This window comes from Phocoena sinus, chromosome 3 (assembly GCF_008692025.1).
Source record: "Phocoena sinus isolate mPhoSin1 chromosome 3, mPhoSin1.pri, whole genome shotgun sequence".
Taxonomy (NCBI): domain Eukaryota; kingdom Metazoa; phylum Chordata; class Mammalia; order Artiodactyla; family Phocoenidae; genus Phocoena; species Phocoena sinus.
This window is the reverse complement of record NC_045765.1, coordinates 11071662-11078449: the sequence shown is the minus strand read 5'-3', so window position 1 is coordinate 11078449 and position 6788 is coordinate 11071662.

Below are 6788 nucleotides of genomic sequence, written 5' to 3'. Positions count from 1 at the left end.
ATGGGGCAAATGTGGGCTGTTTGTGGCTGCCAGGTAGGCTAAGTTCCCATGGGTGTGCACAGCAATGGGTGTGTTTGAGTGTGAAGGGACTAGGTGCAGCTGGGCTCACAGCTGTGAGTTTGGTTGTGCAGCAGACATGACTTATGTATGGCCAGTGTGACTTATATGTGGCCTGGCTGGGTACGGCTGTATATGAGCTGCCTGTGCTGTCACTGTGTCTCTGGCATGTGGCTTTGTATCAGTAGTTATTGGTAACATTGTATGTGACAGGAGTGAATATGGTTGCATGTGCCCTGTCAGTACGTCACCTTGGGTGTGTGAAAAGCACTTCGGGGGACACTGTCCACCCCTGATGCCCAGATGTCCTGGAGGGTCTTGCCTCCTTGCTCCGGTTCTGGCTCACAAGCCCCCTCCCCTGCTCCCTCCCCGCACTCGCAGCAGTCCCTGGCCCAGGCCCCAGTGTAGAGGAGACAGAGAGAGCACTCAAGGCTGGAGGAGGGGGGTGGTTGGCCCATTCCCAGTGCCGGCCTATAAATAGCTCTTTGAGCCCGGCAGATTCCCAGGCAAGGTTGCCTCATTCAAGCCCCCAGCAACAGCCTGCTCCCGGGCTCCAGGCCAGCCCCTCTAAGCTCAGCCAGGGGAGCCAGGGGGTGGGGGAGTGAAAGGGTGGGGGGAGTCAGGATGGGGATCAACTTGGTTCTGAAGCCACAGACCTGGACTCCCACTTGGCCCCTACCCATACTCTGCAACCTTAAGTGCATGTCCTACCTCCCCGAGCCTCAGTTTTCCCATCTGGAAAATGGGCAGCAGTACGGTAGCAGCCCCCAGCTTGTGTGTTTACTTCCCATTTCATTCTCCCAGCAACCCTGTAAGGTGGTTACTCTTAATTGTCCCTGTTTTCGACAGGGAAACTGAGGCACAGAAAGACGAAATGGCTGGTCCAGAGTTACACCACTGTTAGGAGTTGCAGAGAGGGTTTTGGTTTTTTGGGGTTTTTTGTTTGTTTGTTTTTGCCATGCCGCACGGCTTGCAGGATCTCAGTTCCCCAACCAGGGATTGAATCCTGGCCACAGCAGTGAAAGTGCCGAATCCTAATCACTAGACCCCCAGGGAACTCCCCAGAGAGGGGTTTTGAACTGTGGACTTGTGAGGCCAAGCTGCAGCTCCCACACATGTCACCCAGATCCCTGTCTCCACCGCCTGTCACCTGCAGACACTTATATCAGTGTGATCCCCGACCTCCATCCCTCCTCTGTGATGAGAAGTTGGACAGTGAGCATAGTTCCCCACTGTGTCACTTTGACCCCTAGGGCCACCGCTAGCCCACCCCCAGAACAGCAGTCTGACACTTACAGACCTTCCAGGGCAAACTTGCTCCCCTGGGGTCTTCGTCCTTCACTCATTCTCACCCCTTTTTTGGTAATCTTGCTGAAATCATCTAGTTCCCTGTTTGTTTGTCCCCCCACCAGACTGAAACCCACCCTCAGAGATGCACACACACACATACACACAGATGCAGGACACCGGTGGAGTGAACAGACCCTCCAACTACCACAGCCCATTCTCAGTGCTGAGAAACTAAGACCCTGGGAAGGAAGGCCAGCTGGGTAGAGGGCTGATTTTTTTAAGTATCTGTTCTCCTTCGTTTCCATTTTTCATTGTGGTAAAATACACGGAACATAAAATCTACCATTTGAAAGTGTGCGATTAGTGGCATTAACTATACTCACATTATCGTGCAGCCATCACCACTGTCTAGTTCTAGAACATTTCCATCGCCCTAAAAGGAAACCCTGTACCCATTTGCAATCACTCCCTGTTCCCCCTCCCCCAAGCCCCTGGTAATCACTAATTTACTCTCTGCCTCTGTATTTGTCTGTTCTGAACACTTCATATAAATGGACTCATACTGTGACTTTTTGTGTCTGGCTTCTTTCATTCAGCATAATGTTTTCAAAATTCATCTATGTTGTAACATATATTAGTACTTCATTCCTTTTAATGGCTGAGTAATATTCTATTGTAGACCTTTTAAGATCAGGGGTCTCCCTGCAAAGACACGCACATGCTGCCTGCTCAAAGCAAAAGTATTTCTGCAACAACAGTACCCGGTCCACAGCAGGTGCTCCATAGAAGTTGACCAGATAAGGGAATGAATGAATTAATGAATGATAGTTCTAGGTGGCGCGGGCAGAAACAGCTCTGGGTGTGACACACCTGGGCTCTGACTCTGCAAGTCTCTTACCAGCTGTGTGAACCAGGGAGCTTTCTGTCCTCTCTGAGCCTCAGCTTCCTCTCTATACATGGTGTAAAACAGTAACTGTAGCCAAAACTGCTTCCGGTGTGAACCTGCCGAGTCAGGCAGACCAGGGTTGGAATCCCAGCTCAGTCCTTCCCCTCTGCGTGACCTTGGGAGAGACTTCATCTCCCTGGGGTCTCAGTTTCCCCATCTGTAAGATGGAGCAGGCCCCACTGCGGGGCGTCTGGGGACCCTTAACGTGGCACCTGGGGCGAAGTGAATGGGAGGAAGTCAGGAACAGTCTTCCCCGGGGTGGGGTGAGTGGTCGTAGGAATAGGGAGGGGGTTTTAGGCAGAGGGAACACCCTCCCTCGCGCAGTTGGAGGCGTCGGGCTGACGGGAGCGCATGCGCAGAGCAGCCCCGCAGCCCCTTTATAAGCGCTGAGGCGGCGCTGGGGCGAGCGGAGCACAGGGCTCAAGGGTGGACCCGGCGCGGATTGAGCGCAGCCACAGCGTCCTTTGTGCCGGTTGACCGCCCCGGGATGCGTCCGAGCTAGGAGCCAGGTGGGGGTCCGTCGTGGGGAGGGGGCCGCGTTGAGGGAGAGGTCCTTGAAAATAGAAACAGAGCCCGAGATTGGGGAGGGGGGATCAGAGAGAAGCCCCCAGAATGGGGAGGGGGTTTAGAGGGGGAGGGAAGCCCCGGGTTGGGGAGGGAACCCACACTGGGAGAGGGCTTGGGAATGTTAAGGGGATTCGGATTTGGGGGCAAGGTTGTCTGGGGAATTCGGAGACGACCCCGCGATGGGGAAGGGGCCGGGCTGGGGGTGGGTCTTAGAATTGGGGAGGCACTGGGAACCAAGGCTAGGGAAGGGGCACCCCGAGTTTAGAGAGAAAAGGGGGACATCCACACGTTGTGTGGGGGACTCTGGAACAGGGCACCCCGTGTCTGAGCTGAGACACCCCAAGATTTTAAGTGGGGATTCCCAATTTGCAGATGAATGCAGGATTCCAGGCTGGACTGCAGCGGGGAGGAGGCCCCCAGACCAGCCTGAGCCCAATGGACGGGGTCTGCCCTGAGAGTAAACCCCAACAGGGAAGGGGTGCCCTGCAGTCTCCCTGTCTTTTTGGCTCAAGTCTTGTCACCACATCTTGACTCAGGGAGGAGGCTCTGGGGGCTCCATCCCAAGGTGGTCCCTGTTGTTCCCTGGGACTCGGAGTTGGGGTGCTGTCCCTTCTCCCAGGGAGCACGTTGTGTCTCCGAAGTTAATGCCAGTTGAGAGCCTCTTAAAGCCCCCAGTTATGGATCCCACGGACCCGTAAAGAGCACCCAGTCTCTAGGGGGGAGCCACCCCAGTACTTCCACATCTGGTCACATTCTCACAGCTAGACACAGATCCTTGCCTCACGCCTTCTGTTCCATCTGGCCACATGGATGCATGTGGAAGTCCTGGCTTGGCTTGGGGGCACAGGCACTGGGAAGGAGGGGGCTGGGACCCCAGGCCCAGCCTGGGCAGGAGCAGTCCCCATCCCTGTTCCTCTTTGTTCCTCTCAGCAGCATTAATGGGAGACAGCCAGGCTGAGGAGAGGGTTGGCGCTGGGCCCCAGCGGGGGATGTGGGGCAAGGGCCGGGAGTGAGGGCTGGGCAGACCATGGGACCCCAGACCCCAGCAGCCTCGTTGGCTTGTGGACATTTCCAAACAGAAGGCGTCCCCCAGGAGGTAGGGACTTGTGTGTGTGTGTGTGTGTGTGTGTGTGTGTGTGTGTGTGTGTCTACCCCGTACTGGGAGAAGGCGTGTGCTTATGGGGGGACCCGGGGTCCTCTGTGACTCTAATGTGACCAAGGTTGTGTCTTTGTCAGGAAACTTGTGCTGGGGGCCACTTCACCAGGCGAAATGATGTGTGCCCACCAGTCACCAAAGCCACAATTTATCCAGCCTGGTCTGTGCCAGGGGCTGGCAGCTACGTGAGTGAGTGTGTGTGAGGAACTGTGTCTGACAGAGTGGCCTCATCGAGGGGTTTATGTGGGGAGCCTGAGACTGTGGGTGTGTGTCTTTGTGCAGAAGACGTGCTGCCTGGCTTGTAAGTGCCCATATTGTCTCTCTTTGTTAATGTCACTGTGAGTGTGTGTGTCTCCTAGGCTCTGAGCCTAGAGTGTGTGGCTGTGTATGTGTCCCGTGTGTGCAGCAAGGGTCCTCTCCATGTGATTGGCAGCGTGGACCCTGAGTGGGTGAGTGTGAGATGTGGTCTGTGTACAGAGTTGGGGAGCTAATGGGAGAGACATTGACAGGGGTTCAGGTCTCCAAGGGACAACCTGGGATGATTTACTGAGCCCAGTTTCCTTTCTTCTCCAAGGAGCACACAAATACGCTCTGACTCCCAGGCCAGTAACACATACACACGTGTGCTCATAGCCCTTGCTGAGGGGTACTTGAACCCACATATCCAGAGACTACACTGGGTCCCCTACACCCCACCCAGTGCATATTGCTGCTGTGGACCCTCGTACATGTTCACACACTACAGGGGGCAACCTCATGGATATCCTTGCCTGGACACACATCCAGGCACAAACACACAGAAATGCCTACTGGCAAACTCGCCCTCACTCAGTGGCTTGAGACACGAGGTGGATGTGAGGGAGGAGGAGACACACGCGCGCTCACGCGCGCGCGCGCGCGCACTCTCTCTCTCTCTCTCTCTCTCTCTCTCTCTCTCTCCCCCCTCCTGGGCCACCCCTCCCACAAAGCCCCACAGGCCCCTACTTGCATATGTATGAGGCTCATGCATTATTAATGAGGGGACAAGCCCCAGACAGCTGTGTAAATGCTCACCTCTTGTGGCCCTGGGGTAGAGGTATTTTAAGAGAAGGGGTGTGGGTGTGTGAGGTGCAACTGGAGGGGATGGAGTGTGTGCGGGAGGGCATGGGGGGAGAGTGCAACTGAACCTTTGTGTGTCACCTTGTTGGACCACCATTGCATATTTGAGTGTGTACACAAGGCTTTGTGTATAAGAAGCTGTTGTTTAAGTGAACATTTCTTGGACTTGACAAGTCTTAGCTCATTCCATTCTCACAATAACACTCTGAAGTATGTGCTGGTTGATCCCCATTTTACAGGTGGGAAAACTGAGGCACGGAGTGATGAAGCAGCTGTCTAGGATCATGCAACATGTAGGGAGTAGAGGCAGGGTTTGAAGCCAAGTCATGTGGATATAGTCTGAGCTCTTAACCGTACAGAGTATGTGTGTATGTGCACGTGCATGAGAATTCTCTGAACTTGCCCCCTCCTAAAACTCTCTTGGGGTAGGCGCAGCCCAGAGTCCTGCCCCACCCTCTAATACCCATCCAGGCCTTGGACAGCCATCAGGGGATCCCACCCCGCTCAGGGTTCCGAGGGGGAGAAATGAGGACAGCCCGGGATGGAGGCAGAGGTTGCTGAGGTTTACAGGTCGGTAGTTAGGGGCACCGTCCCAGAAGCTGGCCTCTGCCCTGCTGTGCAGTCCCAGGAAAACCGCTCACCCTCTCTGGACCCCGAGATGCTGCCCTAAGAAGGCAAGAAGGAGACCAAGGGGGTGGGTAGTGCCACTGCGTTGCTGCCCCAGAGTTCAGCACCACGGACAGGTCCCTGGCCTGCCTCCCTAAGGTGGGGCCAGCTGTCCCCCACAGGACCCTATTCTGGACTCCATCCACACTGGCTATTCTTTTATCAGGAGGAGGGTGCAAGGGCTGGGTTTGTAGGTGATGTTCTAACTTCCCATCTGCCCCCACCTTCTGAGCCCCCCCGGGGCGGGGGGAAGGGGAAGGGGGTTCCAGAGGGGTGGGGCGCACCACCACCCCAGGGTTTCTAGTCTCTGGAAGAATGTGAGGTTTGGGAGGGCACTGCTGTATCCCAGTGTTTGGAATGGGCCTTGCTTACAGGTAGTGCTCACTATTTGTCCACTTTATGCTCGTGTGCCACAACCCCTATAGGAGTCTAGACCCACAACTGGAGTTTCTCTGTGGACCTAGAAGGCATCTTCACCAGTCAGTATGAATTCAGGGGGAGGATGGGGTGGGCGAGGGCGAGGTCCCTTCCTCCAGCTGGGACTTGGCAGCTCTTCAAAAATCCCAGAAACCAGGAATAGAATCTTGGCGACAACCAAATCCTGGAATTGAAGCTGAGAATCGTGTCAGTCAGCAAACCCAGATTACAGGCTGGCTTGGAATCCAGTCTGCTGCCAGAACTGGGGACCCCAGGCAGATTAGGACTGGCTGCTGCTCTCTAGGAGCCCCCAATTTGATTTGGGAGGCTGACTTGAAAAATGGGACTTTGATCTTGGCTATGTTAAAGTCAATAATAATAATAGTAGCTGAAATTTACTCCTTCATGCCAGGCAGTTCTAAGCATTTTATATGTATTGACTATATTGACTTATCTATCCCTTCCAACTACCTCATATTATCCCCATCTGACCTGCAAAGAAACTGAGGCACAGAGAAGCTAAGCTACTTGCTCAAGGTCACCCAGCAAGGAACAGGCAAAAGACAACCCCAGGTTTGATTCCCTCCAGAA